Source organism: Lissotriton vulgaris, chromosome 4_1 (assembly GCF_964263255.1).
Source record: "Lissotriton vulgaris chromosome 4_1, aLisVul1.2, whole genome shotgun sequence".
Taxonomy (NCBI): Eukaryota; Metazoa; Chordata; class Amphibia; order Caudata; family Salamandridae; genus Lissotriton; species Lissotriton vulgaris.
This window is the reverse complement of record NC_141691.1, coordinates 1,906,896,454-1,906,912,689: the sequence shown is the minus strand read 5'-3', so window position 1 is coordinate 1,906,912,689 and position 16,236 is coordinate 1,906,896,454. Positions and strand designations below refer to the sequence as shown.

General features: G+C 43.6%; 1 protein-coding gene across 1 annotated transcript in view; it reads right to left on the bottom strand.

Moving 5' to 3' along the window:
• The window catches only part of TG (thyroglobulin), a 711,260-nt gene that overhangs the window by 150,861 nt on the left and 544,163 nt on the right, over positions 1 to 16,236 (bottom strand). The window lies entirely within an intron of this gene.

Sequence of the window (16,236 nt, the reverse complement as noted above, 5' to 3'; positions counted from 1 at the left end):
ACTCTCACACACATCCCGGTCAGGATGAGAACACCCAACAAATTGTCAAACCTGTGTCTAAAGCAGGTGTTTTTTTGACAGACGCCGACAAGTAATTAGCCGTTTCCAATCAGAGATGATTCTTTAATAGGATTAAAGCTCTGTATTTAAAGATTTAGTAGCGCCTGACCCGCAGGCCTTGTTTACGTTGAAATTATAGCTCCTTAATCTACTTATGGAGCTATTGGTGTTCAGCCCCCGATTATGTGTCTGCCTTCGACAGCATTCGTGGGAGTAAAATGGGGGCGCAGCTTTAGAAGAGACATGTTTCTCGTAGGCGCGTGACACTGATGTTTACAGCGCGGGCCAGAAGGGAAGCATTTTAAATTAAGCAATTTTTCGAAAGTATTCTAAACCGATTGTCTAAAAGTTACTGTAAAAAACAGAACGACCGAAAGAGAGATCTTTTTTTTTAAATGGTCAACGCTAAATGTTTTTTTAGAGTTATGATTATTTAAAAAATAGTTAGAACAAAAAAACTGTCTGTGCTTTAAAAATCGACAATACATACCAAGAGGCAGAAGTCTCACACTCCATACAAATATGTCTCCTGTAACGTACACAGACACTTGACGTCGTTCTCTCCTCTACACCCATATAAACATCTGTTATTCAGTGCCAAGATACCCCTGTGTGAACGTGCGCTTTACGAATACACGTTGTTATCTCAATCACCGCCCGCACCCTTCTACCATTTTATTTATTTATTTATTTTTTATTTAATGCAAATTTATATAGCGCGAACTTTACCCGAAGGTGTCAGAGCGCTGTACATAAGAACCAGTTGCAAAACACAAGGACTAAGGATTACAGGTGTTAGATAAAATATACAAACACAAAACATCGCAAATTTACAAGATGTAAAGTCACACAAAGAAGAGATATAAACAGAAAGAAAAATTGCAAATGTACAAATAGTAAAGTCACTCAAGGAAGAGATACGAATGTATATACTCTAAGAGTCACATAGGAATGGTAGAGAGTACAAAGGTCTACTGCATATACTAGTGATTAGAGTTATCTCTATATACATAGGGAAGGGATACGAATGGATATACTCTAAGGGTCACATAGGAATGGTAGAGAGTACAAAGGTCTACTGCATATAATAGGGATTAGAGTTATCTCTATATACATAGGGAAGGGATACGAATGGATATACTCTAAGGGTCACATAGGAGTGGTAGAGAGTACAAAGGTCTACTGCATATACTAGTGATTAGAGTTATCTCTATATACATAGAGAAGGGATACAAATGGATATACTCTAAGGGTCACATAGGAGTGGTAGAGAGTACAAAGGTCTACTGCATATACTAGTGATTAGAGTTATCCCTATATACATAGGGAAGGGATACGAATGGATATACTCTAAGGGTCACATAGGAATTGTAGAGAGTACAAAGGTCATCTGCATATACTAGTGATTAAAGTTATCTCTATATACAGAAAAGCAGAGTTCCATTAAGTGGGGTCGGAGGGGGGATGCAGTCACAGCACCAAGGGAGGGTGGGAGGGATATACAGGTATGGAGAAAAGGCAAATCAGAAAAGGGAAGAAACATTTGAGGATCGTCAAGGGGAAACGAGGGAAGAGGGAATATGGGAAGGAAACGCTTCGGACATTTGCACTGCTGTCAACCTCAGGTACTTGCTTTTACAAAAGCCTTGGAGGTCGCTCAATGCGCCAGCAGCACAAAAAAACATGTTTATATATTTGGGAGGTTAAATAGGCAACCTCTGCGTCCAGACTTGCTGCTGTGCTTAGAAACACAGGAACCAGGTGCTTGCACAGACTCACTCGACTTTCAAAGTCCCTTTCAGCAGTTGGCTACTGTGGTTCAAACGACTTCAGCCATTGGCTTTAGGGGTTGTCCATTACCGTCAGTATCAGCCCACAGCATTTTGCTTATGTGAACTACTTTAGGCTTTGACTTTCAGAATCTATCGAAGTCCAGCATCCCAGGGGGGGTGGCGTGGGGAAGAATGCCTAGTTCAGGCACCACAAGTATCACTCATAATAAATATGATGTACAAACAGTGTTATTTTTTAGAAAAAAGGTATACAACTTTTAGCATTAAGGTAATATTCTCATTAAGATGTTTTATGGCATAAACAATTCTTACACACCTGTTTCTCTATAACAGGGGAGAGGATGTGGCCTAAAGGCTAGAGCAGTCGACCTCAAATCTGGGAAACCAGATTCTAGTCTCAGCAGCGACGCTCAACATCCTGTGATTCTGGAAAATCACTTAATCTCCCCGTGCATAACAAAAAAATGAATGTGTCCTCATGTAACGCAACTGGTGCTCATGTTAAGCGCTCTGATACCCGATATCTTCGGGTCAAGCTCGCGCTATTTAAAACTCAGAAGAAAAAAAAAATTGCTGTGCCTTACACCCACATGCACTTATCAGGGAATTAGTCTTTTCAGTCGTCTCCTACATGGGTACACGGAGGTGTGCATAGTGACACCACCGCCCGGCCTGCTCAGGTTACAGCAGTGACTCAGCCCGAGGCTGCAGTTGAGGGTGAAGTAGCAGCAGCCTCAGTGTGAAGCAAGATGGCGGAGGGCACCAGTGGCACTGGAGTGACTAAACTTGAGGGGCAGGTACATGGAGGGGCCCGCTCTGGACTTAATCAGAAGCTCTCGGTCCAGAGTACTGTGCTGAGGGGGCACCCTGCAGCTCAATGGCCCCCGGCCGCACCACGGGAGCTGCGGGGTCTGTGCTACGCCACTGACCAGTGGTGTTGGAAGGACCACTGCTCTGGCGCTCAAAGCTGGCGCAGAAGTGGGAAAGGTTCACAGTGTCAATCCTGGTGGTGAGCCACTCAGAACTCACAATGTCACTTGAAGAAAGGGGGTGCATGGCAAGGAGGTGCACAGGAATGCTGGTTTCACATGGACATCAGTGTCAAAGGAAGGGCTCCAGCTATGCGGCTGCAAGCGTACAGGCATCAATCGGATATCAGCTCTGCCCGGAGAAAGGGAGCACAGCAATGAAAGGCAAAGACACGGAGATCCGCCTGGCATGAAGAAGGACACACGGCACAGTGCACGGAGTAGGCACATGGGTCTCACACGGGCATCAGATTCACTTGAAGACAGCATGCTTGCAAATGGACATCAGAAAAAGAAAAGGGGCAACAGAGCCTGGATTCCATTAGAACTAGAGTATAAAAAGCAATAATACTACAGATGTTCCAAAAGCAATGTAGGAAACACTTAGGACCGGATTATGATGTAGGCGGCACCTACACCAACAGGTCGTTGATGGCGGTCTGACCGACATCCAGGATATCGTGTTGTCGGTCAGATCGTAATCCCTACAATGCAGGTAGTGACTGTGCAGGTACAACCGTAGGGATTATGATGTCCATTTCCCACACCCTTTCCATGGCAGTTCCACAGCCATAATCTGGCCGGTGGGACCTCCGAGTACTTGTTTGATTTAGACAAAGATACTTTATGTTTCTAAAGTGGTGTGATGTCCATTTGTGGTGTTTTCACTGTGTGTGTGTGTGTGTTATGTACAAATAATTTACACATTGCCTCTGAGATAGGCCTGACTGCTTGTGACAAGCTACCAAGAGGGCGACCAGGGGTTATCTTGGATGTGTAATCCCTTATCCTGACTAGAGGGATGGGTCCTTACTTGGACAGGTTGTATACCACTGCCAATGATTGCATACACATCTTGAGTTTGTTGTCTACGGCCTGTGACTGTGAGATCTCCATAATAATTAATCTGCCCAAGCGGCCTGTTCCGAGTAAATTCTGTCATTACATTTGACTAAGAATCAACTTGCAAGCAGCAGAATGGAGAGTGAAGTGACGAAAGATAATTTGTAAATTTTGAAAAAGGATAGGCCACTTGACATAGCATAGCCAGAATGTTGTTTGCTGCCTAGAGCTTTTTGCCATATATTAGAATAATTATGCTGGAGATTCGACTTGTTTGCTTCTAATTGTTCACAGTCTCCTGGGGAGGGGTGAACCTCAGCAGCCTTGGGGAGGATATAGCTTGCTTAGCACCTCACTACGGGACTGGAACATTTCCTTAGTGCACCTTCAGAAACTCCAGATCTTTGATCAATTTGTGGGCAATAGAGTGTAAAATGCACATTTGGCCTTGTTTTTTTAATTTTTTACATCCTTCATGAAGCCAGGCTTACTCTAGCTCACGCACATTTAGAGAGCTACATACTTCCTTGATGTCAAAGGTCACCAGCTGCCGCTGCTTCAAAGCAAAGCCCCGGAAATTAGATCATTCAAAGGTGTAATAAAGTTAGATATAATTGCGTATTTCGAAACTAACGAGGGAACGATTGACTCATATGCCTCATTGCTGGAGTATCCACAGGTGTTCTTAGGAAATCCTTGTCTAACAGGATATCTAGATTAGAGGTGGGGTCTGGTGCCCTACACGGGGTGGTAAGTTGACTATGGGAGTAAAGTAGGGGAGGTTTTAGCCAATAAACTAATCACATATAAGGTTTGGAAGTTAACGAAAGCATGACTACAGCCACCACTACATGAGAAAGGAGACAATGCAGACTGCATGCTAGCCCAGCTGGCAAACAGCTAGTAAATAGATAAAAAAGCCATAAGGGAAAGAGAGAGACCCTTAGTGGTAGAACAAACCATAAAAATACAAAGATGTGAAATGTATCTAGGGCACTGGAGACCCGGAAAATTTCTGAGTTTTTGCTACTCTTAATCGAGAAAAATAGATCAAATGATTGTATTACTACCAAATCTGGGGAGCAAAAATAGAAATATTTATCGGGTCTAAGTATAACCTACCTGGCAGTTTATGAATTAAGCTGGCTGGTATTATTGCCTCCTGGGATTATGCAAGAACTGGAATGAGGCCATGCGTGTCTCTTTCACAAATGCAAACTGTGTTTTGCATGCCATGCAAAGCTCCTATGACACCCACTAGGCCAAGCACGCACTACATAAAAACAATACAATGAATACATGAACAAACTGTGTTTGCATGCTGCTTGCCAATCACCTTCTGTATCTGTGCCTCTGTTATCTAAAACAGAACTGACTTCCTGGTCTGCAGATCTCGCTGGCCAGTGAATTAAGGAAGTTATGATTTGCGTTTTTCTTTAGAATTTCAGCATGATTATGAAATGTTCCAGCATGGTGTGCTATACATGTAGGTGTTTCCTATTGTATCATTATTTTAATGTAACATAGGTAACACCTTACAACGGATTCTGCTTTTATCCGGATGGATCAGGCTTTTAGGGGAATAGTAATAGACAGCCACCTCATGTTTTAATGTTTCAGGATAAGATTTTAAGAGCATCTGTGAGTAACTGTCCAAACTAAACCACGCGGCACGGACACTTTTCTCCTATCAGCCATCAGTGCCGATAACAGTACAATGTGCAGACATCTGGGCTTCAGGAAGCTGCCCCTACTTCACAAACCATAGCAGGTCCCATATCTAGAGCGTGTACAACTGTGTACAGTGTTAATGGGCTGAACACGGGAACATTGAGAGTTTCCTTCATTGACTGTTGTGACCCTGATGCAGAGCCATGTCTGCTATGACTATAGGCCTTTCAAAGCGAAAACCTCATGCATGGCCTTTGAACTACTCCCATCTCGCACACTATTTTACCATTTTAAAAATCACTCCATTGCTGCATTTACACGTCTATGAAAAGAGGGATGGCCACCACTAACCCTTATCAAAAGGCCAATAGTTGCAATGTCTGGAAGAGCCCCCATGGCAGGGAGTAAACCACCTCAGCAGCCTGTCCGAGTCACACACGGATCAGACCACCTCAGTACAGAAGAATCAGACCACCTCAGCACCCCGTCCGTGTCACACATGGATCAGACCAAATCAGCACACTGTCCATGTTACATAGAACTGTATTATGCCCAGCACAGTGAACCTTACAGCATCTGACACTTGCCCATTTCTCGCAGAAGTGACCTTTGGCACCGTGAGCTCAGAACAACAGCAGTGCTGCGTACCTTCAGAGGACACACGGACACTAGACATAGCATGGCTCTATGCTTCAGGGCCCTAAGAATGACTCGCAGTCTTCTGATTGGTAATAGCACTCACTAGCGCCAAGACGCCTTGGCATGTACGCACTTTAAAAAGATTGTACTTACCTGCTTTACTTCAGACATACAGACATGATATTTCAGTAAACAATAAGAGTGGAGTTCATGATTGCATCACACAGTACATAACCGCAAAGGGTCACAGGTTAATGACAGGTTTGTCATCAGCTGCATAATGCTCGTCTTTTTCATTCGTTATGTGGGTTTTAACCACACGATGCACCCTAAAGGCACAGCCTAGCAGTTGGGGGCAAAACATGAAATGACGCGTCTAGGCCGTGACAAAATCGTGATTCAGGATGGATAAAAAGTGGCGCCCTCTTGCCCGACTATAACCCTGCTTTGGTCTTCAGCCAGTCCTAAAATCATTGGTGTGAGCAGTATGAAACCCACGCTTTCTGCTTGTGAGATGTGGGTTGTTGAGACAGTTGGAATAGGAAAAGAGAGTTCCTTGTTTCCAAAGGAGAAACACAGCAGCCCAGGGTTCCTTACATTTCCTCAGGTAAAACATTTGAAGGTACTACCATTTCAGCGCAACATCGGGCAAATGTTTGTGAACAGCAGAAGGGGTTTCATTTTAATATTGGGGCGAAGCCATTCTCAGTGCTGTAAAGTTTTTAAAGTGACGTTTGTACTCTGTATTAGAGGCAGGACTCACACGGCTACAGGAATGGTAACGTATTGTGAAATGATAGAAACATTACAACATATTTTTGCCTTTGGCTGGAGTGGTATCAAAGAATGCTTGATTTGTTCAAACGCTCCGTCCATCATCCCCTTTGGTATCGCTTTGTTCCCCCTAAGTTGGCAGGGTATTCACTGACCTGGGTCCCTTGCTCACTCTGCCACTGGATTCAAGCTAGCCTGGCTGATGATGGCTGATTAGCCCGAAACCGGTCGCAGGATGCTTGTTTCCGGTCCAGGGAAGACATGGCTTGGCAGTTCGGGCTGGACTGTTCCCATGAGGCACAGGGTCAGACTGATTTGCATATGGCCATGTCTGAACTGGGGTGACATAGTGAGCTAAAGAATGATGATGGATTAAACCCAGATCAGTTGACTGGGGGTGAGTGTTTGATTTGCTCAAACGCTCCGTCCATCATCCCCTTTGTTAACGCTTTGTTTACCGTAAGTTGGCAGGGTTTGCCAGACGTGTGTCCTTTGCTCACTTTGACACTGGATTCGAGCTAGCCTGGCTGATGACGGCTGATTAGGCAAAAACCAGTCCCAGGGTGCTTGTTTCTGGTCCAGGGAAAACATGGCTTGGCAGTTCAGGCTGGACTGTTCCCATGAGGCACAGGGTCAGACTGATTTGCATATGGCCATGTCTGAACTAGTGTGGTGGAGTGAGATAAAGAAGGATGATGGATTAAACCCAGATCAGTTGACTGGGGGTGAGTCTTTGATTTGCTCAAACGCTCCGTCCATCATACCCTTTGGTATCGCACAATCTTTGATAGCATTATTTGATTATGTTGTTATTTTTACGCTGTTTACCACTATCTAGGCCTTGGTTGTACCTCATAAGTACTAATTCAATATAAACATAAGCAACAGAAAGAGGATCAGTCAAGCTTTGCAAAGGGCCTTTCACTTTGTAGCAATTCATGTCACTGTGTTTATAGTTACTTTGTAAACAATTTGAGCTAGAACAAATTGTTTTTGTTAAAATCTGCTGATTATGCAGGCGATAATGGATTATGTGGCAAATGCAGCAAGTCTATAACTGTGCAAAAATGCTGTGGCTGCAAAATCGCATAATTGCTGTGGGCCTGCAAATAGTGTGTATTTAAGGATAGTTCTATTCATGCATGGTAGATGCATGGACCTACATTTGCAAATGTTATGCTATTTTTATTGAGAAACCTAAACAATGCCATTGTCATGAGCAATCTCAATGAAACATCTACACATGTAGTCTGTTCTCATGCGTGTTCTTTCTTCACTGTAGTAAACTAAGCAAATATCCTGGCTCTATTATTCTGGTCAGGTAAATTGTTCAACCCGCATAACCCTCCACTGATATTTCAATTTTTAGGGTTAACCGAATTCAAACTCCCTGCACTGCTCATCCACTAACCCAGTAAGACCTTGTGATTGATAAATTAATCAATGTACAACAGAGAGGTGTGTGGAGCACCCAATTGCACAAACAATTGCATACTGTACTATAGTCATAAATTGTATTGAATAATTTTATTTAAAAAAACATTTAAACATACATAAAATCCTTTATCACATTTATACACCCATAAACCATTGTATTCCTTATATGTATTCACTGTTATCTCATTGGTACCACACTGCCCATCCAACAATTGAAAAGTTATTTCTTATCCTCAAACAATTATAATGTCTACTAGTCTCAACATTACGCATACAGAATTATTTGGAATCGTAATGAAGCTCATGATCATAATTGAAACCTATAGGTAAAATATTTTTAAAGAGAAGAGTGGGGTTTTATAAAATGTATATTTTACTCAACCAATTCTGTAATATAAACTTTTTTTCTAGTGTGTAGGTAACATGACACTATGGGCAGCGCTAAATTGTGTAGCGTAACAAGCCTGCCTGAATCAACTTGAGTAAATGTGAACCTTCATATCCAGGTTTGTCCTCCAACTGTGTCCACCTTTGCTCACAGCACCTCTTCATCTGCTATGTCTAGAAAGGGAGCCGCTTGTTTGGGTGGCAGCTGGGGTCAGGTAAGATTTGGAAGACAACTGCTACCTCCTGGCATACAAGTGTGCCATGGGACCAAGTATAACCAAGGAAAATGGACCCTATACCTCATAGGGTGCCTGTCAGGCACTGCAGCACTGGCCCGATGAGGAGCATGCCCTATGATGAAGCATGACACCCAGCTGGGTGTGTGAGGGCCCTAGTTCCCAAATTGGTGGATACCCTGTCTCTACCATAGGGTCAGGGTAGTAGACCGACCCAGCCTCTTCATCTTCTCTTCTTTTCTCTCCAACAGAATGCATACCGTTTCTGCTTACTAGAATAAAGCCACAATTGGGGTGTGGTGGATTCCTACAGCCCCAAAGCTCTAGCGCCACGGTACCTGCACCTCTATTGATAGCTACGCCCCTGATCCTACCCTTACAAATTCAACATCCAGCTGAGAACTGAATATAGACATTAGCAACTGCCTTTAATCTCCGATAGTGCTTAATCTCTCAAGAAAATGTTGTTCTTCTCAAAATGCCCTAATCATCAGCAACAGATGGCCTCATCTGAGGTCACTGCAGCCTCATTGGTTGGAATTGAGCCCACTCTAGGAAGCCTTCTTGTGAATGTAACATTGCTAGCAGAAGTGGCCTTGCCCTGGAAGCCTGTTGGATGATTGCTTTTCTGATTTGAAGAAAAGTCCAGTAGAAGGAGTTATTTAGTAGGCCAAGGCAGCAGGCTGTGGCTGAGGAGTCGTCATCACCGGGGAGTGTAGATGTAAATCTTGGTGAAGCTGTCGACAATGATGGGAAAAAGCTCAGAGCGGGAGAAGCTGGAGATAACTGTCGTCAATAGAGAACATGTAGACATCGAGATGGTGAACATTTTTAACTTTTAGATACTGTTTTTGAAGTCGAAAACCTCTAGTGGGACAAAGCTGGCCTTAATCAGAAGGCCAGTCCTCTGAAGGTCCAAGAGTATCCTTCTGAAATAGTATGCATGTACAGGAGTGTACTGAAAAGTTGTTGTGATGGTTCAATATTTATACCTGCTGTCACCCTTTGAAGTGGGTGAATCTTCTAGGCTACCCCCACATCTGGTTCTGGAAAGTTTCTTCCTTCCCCTACCAAGGCTCAAAGAAGTCGAGGTGACAAAAGACTGGTCAGGTTCCTTTGTAAATGTCCTGGAAGCAGCCCTTTGAAGTCTAAGTGGAACAGGTAACAGTTCTGCTCCAGCAATCCTGGCAGGATGGCCCATCCTGCAAAAACCTTGTCCCCTTTTGTCTCACTGTCTGCAAGGGAATACACTAAGCCCAACTGCTAAGCAATTCATATTCATGTGACCCAGGACATTGGCAGCAGGCACCAAAAGGTTGGGACAAGAAATCCCACCTTTTTTAAAGTGGCATTTCCAGACGTGTGATTTAAACAATGACTTTAAAATTAAAAAGCATTTTAAATTACGATTCATTTGAGTCGAAACATGACACTTTTACTTGTTCTCAATCAAAAGTTAGCACATATTAAATGTAATTAGCTACCCCAATGTTATCCTGCGGGAGAGGTAGGCCTTAGAGTTGTGAAAAACCAATCTAAGAGTTTTAACCACCAGGAAAATCAAAATGAAAAATATATGTTGCACCTTTTATATTTAATGCACCCTACCCTGTGCACTGTTTAGGGTCTACCTTAGGGTTGACTTGTATGTGTTAAAAGGAACGTTTACACCTGTCAAAAGGTTTATTCTGCCAGGTCGAATTGACAGTTAAAGGACTGCACTGCAATGGGAGGCCTTAGACATGTTTTACAAGGGTATTTTAGTGGGTGGCACAATGAGTGCTGCGGGACCACTAGTAGTTTTTAATTTATAGTCTCTGAGTACAGGTAGTACCATTCACAAGAGGGCTTCCAAGTAAGTTAAATGTGCCAGTTAAGTGTTGTCCAATTTTACCATGTTTGAAGGTGAGAACACAATCCCTTCTGCGCTCACTAGCTGCGCTAAGTGCACAGAGTCCTAAAAGCCAACAAAAATGGGTTTAACAAAGGACAGCAAAATGTATGGGGGTAACCCTGCAGACAGAGCCAAGTCCAACATTAACTAAGCAACAACTTCCTCTCGTACAGTGAAAATAGTGTGCTTTCCAAAGAGGAAGTCAGGAATACTAAAATAGTAGTCTTTGGTCAGCCCTTCCTAATTTCATCATTTGAGACTTTGTGTGTCCATGTTCACTTGCATCCATTTCAAAGAGGTATGTGATCTGTTCCACAGGAGACTAACGAGCAGAAAAAAACCATCACAATTTTTACTATAGCCATGCCAACAGTGGGCCACTTGTGGAAAAAAGCCCTCTTTGCTTGCTGTGCTCTTTTCTTACCAATGAGTGCTTTAATGCTGAAGGGGCCAAGTTGTGCCACCCACCCTCTACCGGCCACCTGAAACCATGTGAACTTCTTCCACAAATGAATCATCGGTCTGGTAGATGACTTGAGCGTAGAGGCTCTGGGGATGACATATAGAAGTTGTGTTGCTCTAGCTCCTCTGGTTCAGTGGTATAAGGATTTACTAGTCCAACTTGATTATTATCTAAATCTTCAGTCTTTTCTTGAAGGTGGTTTAGCAGCTATATAAAAAGAAGATCTATTTGGAGGGACTAGCACTTTTACTAGCGAGAAGTCCAGGTACTTCATTGTGAGTATCCATCATTTTGCGTTGAGTACATCACAAAATCTGCAAGCAATCACTATCACTTACATGATAATACTTGGAAAGGAACCAAGCTTTCAAAAGCTATCTACTTCAATGCCAATAACCATCCATCAAGGAGCTGCATCTAACTCCCGAGGCTATATGCACCACTGACTATAGTTCAATTACTTATGATGCCCAAAACACGTCAAGTACATCACGTTCCTTACCTAAAACTTTAGGTGCATTATAGCCCAAATCGAGGGGCATAGATAGCTATCCTTGGGGTTATATGTGGGTTACACAATTACCTAAATGTTATGACACAACTGGCCGGGTATAGCAAAATAAGTAATTTTGGAGGCTTCCTCTATTACACAGTTACGTCTATCGATTCATAGTTTGATCAAGTATGGCACTGGTAAATACACTGGTTCCTCTAGCCTAAAGCAATATACACAATCCAGAGCACAAATGCTCTAACTCTAAACCAGGTCAAAAATCTGGGTTACCTTGCTGACGGTGGATTTAAAAAAACAAGGTAGAGACCATAAACACACCACACGTTCTACAGAAAAATATGTTATGTTAGGTCCTTTCTAGGCTTGTTTGGTTAATTATGTAGGTTGATTACTCACAGGTTCTCTCAAATCCCCTCCCCCGCCCCCCCACACCCCCACTTAAAGCGATTTCAAAATAATGAACTCAATCAGGTGATCGAAGGAATAAATAAATTTTCTTTTACCAATCACAAAGGGGATGTGGTATTAAGACCCACCCTTACCCATATACCAATGGGTTAACCGGTCCTTTGAGGTGTCAGTAAAATGTCAATGTCCTACAACTGGATTTCAGTTGCAGAACATTGCTCCATACCTTAATGAATTGCTATTCGGAAGGGACACTGAAAGCATTCCGCCTCCAAAGAGGGAATAGTTATGGGTTTCTAAACGCATTTTGCAATCTGGTAACATATTACAGAATCACAAAATGAGTTTAGTATGTAACAAAAAGCCATTTAGTGTTTGCAAACCCTGTGATTTTGCAAATCGTAGGCTTTGCGACCTCAAACTGACTTTGTACATCAGACTTTTTATTACCACAGATGCTACTGTACATAATAGTTGCATGTAATTACTCTAAGTACCTCATTGTCTGTGTTTTCTATGTTGGCAAGCATTTTAGGTAATACCATCCTGTATCCGGTCATTCTTCGTTCCGACAGTAAGTCATTACATGCCCAGGTAGCTGTTGCAGGATTGTAGTCCTGCTTCTATGTTTGTGTAAAGTCCCGGTATTTGTTTTTCAAATTCTTGTCACCCTCCCCAGTTCGGATTCCACTGTGGCACTCCCTATGCATCCCACCCCTGCTCCCAATATCTCCACAAACCACTGGCCCTCAGCAGAGCTTTGTTGATCCCTGATATATACTCCTGTCAGTGCCAGACTACTCCTGACCTTGGGCAGAGCCAGGATGCTGAGTTCTACTTCTCATTTTGCACTTGCATGCGAGAGGCGGGGTGTTGAGCCTCATCTAGAAGGAGCCACCACTTCTCCAAGCAGGTTTAGCAGGGAGAAAGCTCGAGAGCTGGTTGGGGAAATATCCCAAAATGTTTGCATCTAGATAGCACTGGAAAAGAAAGTGGGAAGAACCAGCTGAAAACTAGTAAATCCACACTTAGTTCTGCCGTGAGAATGAGTCCAGATTCTTATTTCCTGGCTACTCAACACAGCCCGCTTTTCTGAGAATTGAGAAGGGAACAAGGGCTGAAGACATCAAGAACGAGGAGGGACAGGTGAGCGGTAGAGAAATCACTCTGTGAATTTAAAAGACCCTTAGGGCCTCATTTATGAAGCCCCTTGAATCACTTTTGCTCCGTCGGATCGTCACTTTTTTTACGTTCTGGTGGTGCAATGTGTCAGGGCATATTTACATGGCCACGTAAAGCCACTTTACATGGCGTTTCATGGCTGTGTAAATATGTGCCCCTTTCATGCAGAACACTGCATGTAGGGGCATTCCATGGGTGTTGCTGTGGGTGTTTCCACGCCACATCCATGGAATCTGAAGTATTTCAAGATTTAAGAGAAATCGAAAACCTGGGAATGCATCAGATTCTACCACCACCCCAAGCGGTCTATGTGTGTTGCATTCTGCAGGGGCTATATGTCGTTACCACGAATTCCGTTGCAACACATGCCTTTTCCACGCATGCGTTACCACAGAACTCGTTTTCCCCTCATCATCTTTACCACGTCGCTCTTACGTCGTAAAGAGGAAGTGGAAGTTTATTCCGCTTCCTCTCTTACGACGCTGTTTTCTTCGGCACGTCGGGATCGTTTTTTTATGGGGGGGGAGACCCCCCCAACCCACCCTTTTTAATCCTACGTTTTTTTTTTGTTCGTGGTAGAGACGATCGTTGGAGGCATACGCGTTGGAAAGACGTTTACGTGGTAAGTGCCTCGTTGTAAACGTTACGCGTAGTACTGCCTTCGTTGTTAATGATGTTTCCCTTCTGCAGGACACATAGAAAGAGGAAAAAGCCTGAATTGATTGTTTTTGTACAGAAAGGTTTCCCTTCCTGCACAAAATCAAATAGCCCCGCAATGCAGGTACCCTTTGCACCATCACTCTTGCACTATGGTGCAAGGGTGCCTGCGTTGGCAAATGGCAGCCCATTGTGTGCCAGCACAGGGGAAAAAGGCAGGAATGCACCGTATACTATTCCTGATGCAGGGCAGTGCATCAAGATTCCTTGCGGCGCTGCCCTGCATCAAACTCCCATACATGAGTCCCTAATAGTCTTTTTGCGTTGTCTTTCGTTTTGACCTTCAAGTTGAGTCCCACTCCATGCAATAAGAACACAGAAGAGAACTGGTCCAAGGCAAGGCAAGACCGAGCTGACATCCACCCATGCTTCGACCCAAGAAGGTCTTTACATATCACCTGCTCTTTTTCTGCCTCTTACATCGGTCCTCATTCCAGACCTGCCTGGCCATCCTGCTTGGAAGACTGCCCCACCATTACCCTTTAAAAGAAACTATTTGTGATGTGTGTTCCTGTGTCTACAAACTACTTCCCTCGTGTGGTGGCTTGGGACCTAGACTCTCACGCCACTAGAATAATGACAAGGAGGCATAGCTGTAGTAACTGGAAGTGGCCCAAGGAACATGTGCCCATCCCCTTTGATTTGCAGGATCAACTGACCGGTGATACCTGTGATGGATGGATGTAAGTGCGGTAGCTAGCCCTCAGGAAGTGGCTGGTCACATGTCACATTTATTGGAACACTAGAACGTGTCCCGCAGAACACTAGATTGTGTCCCACCTTGTTGCTGTCACATTTACTGGAAGACTAGAATGTGTCCGGCAGGACACTACACCTTGTTGCTGTCACATTTAATGGAAAACTAGAACGTGTCCCGCAGAACACTAGGGGCCAGATGTAGGAAACCAAATACTGGTCGGTAAAGGCCGAAAATACCGATTTTCGGCCTTTACCGACCTGTATTTGGCTTGTGAGATGTAGGGGATACAAAAACATCCGAATCTGTAAATTTACCGAATCGGTAAATTTACCGAATCGGTAAAGTTTCCGAATCTGTAAATATTCTGAATCGGTAAATTTACTGAATCGGTATTTCCTATTCATTCCTATGGGCCAAATGGCCCTTAGGAATGAATGGGGAATACCGATTCGGTAAATACCGATTCAGAAAAAAACGATTCGGTAAATACCGATTGTCCGATTCCGAATTTTACCGAATCAGTATTTTTTACCGATTTTTTTTCTACATCCCCTTTACCGAATCTAAAATACCGATTCCGTAAAATTTGGTATTTTAGAATCGGTAAATTAGGATTACCTACATCTGGCCCTAGAACGTGTTCCACCTTCTTGCGTCACATTTATTGGAAGACAAGAACGTGTCCAGCAGGACACCACACCTTGTTGCTGTCACATTTATTGGAAGACAAGAACATGTCCAGCAGGACACCACACCTTGTTGCTGTCACATTTATTGGAACACTAGAACGTGTCCCACAGGACACTACACCTTGCTGCTGTCACATTTATTGGAACTCTAGGACGTGTCCCGCAGAACACTAGAACGTGTTCCACCTTGTTGCGGTTGCATTTATTGGAAGACAAGAACGTGTCCCACAGGACACTGCACCTTGCTGCTGTCACATTTATTGGAAGACTAGAACGTGTCCCGCAGAACACTACATCTTCTTGCTGTCACATTTATTGGAAGACTAGAACGTGTCCCGCAGAACACTACATCTTGCTGTCACATTTATTGGAAGACTAGAAGGTGTCCCGCAGAACACTACACCTTCCTGCTGTCACATTTATTGGAAGTCTAGAACGTGTCCTGCAGAACACTAGAACGTGTTCCACCTTGTTGCTGTCACATTTATTGGAAGACAAGAACATGTCCAGCAGGACACCACACCTTGTTGCTGTCACATTTTTTGGAAGACAAGAATGTGTCCCACAGGACACTACACCTTGCTGCTGTTACATTTATTGGAACACTAGAACGTGTCCCGCAGAACACTACACCTTCTTGCTGTGACATTTATTGGAAGACTAGAACGTGTCCCGCAGAACACTACACCTTCTTGCTGTGACATTTATTGGAAGACTAGAACGTGTCCCGCAGAACACTACACCTTGCTGCTGTCACATTTATTGGAAGACAAGAACAAGTCCAGCAGGAAACTACACCTT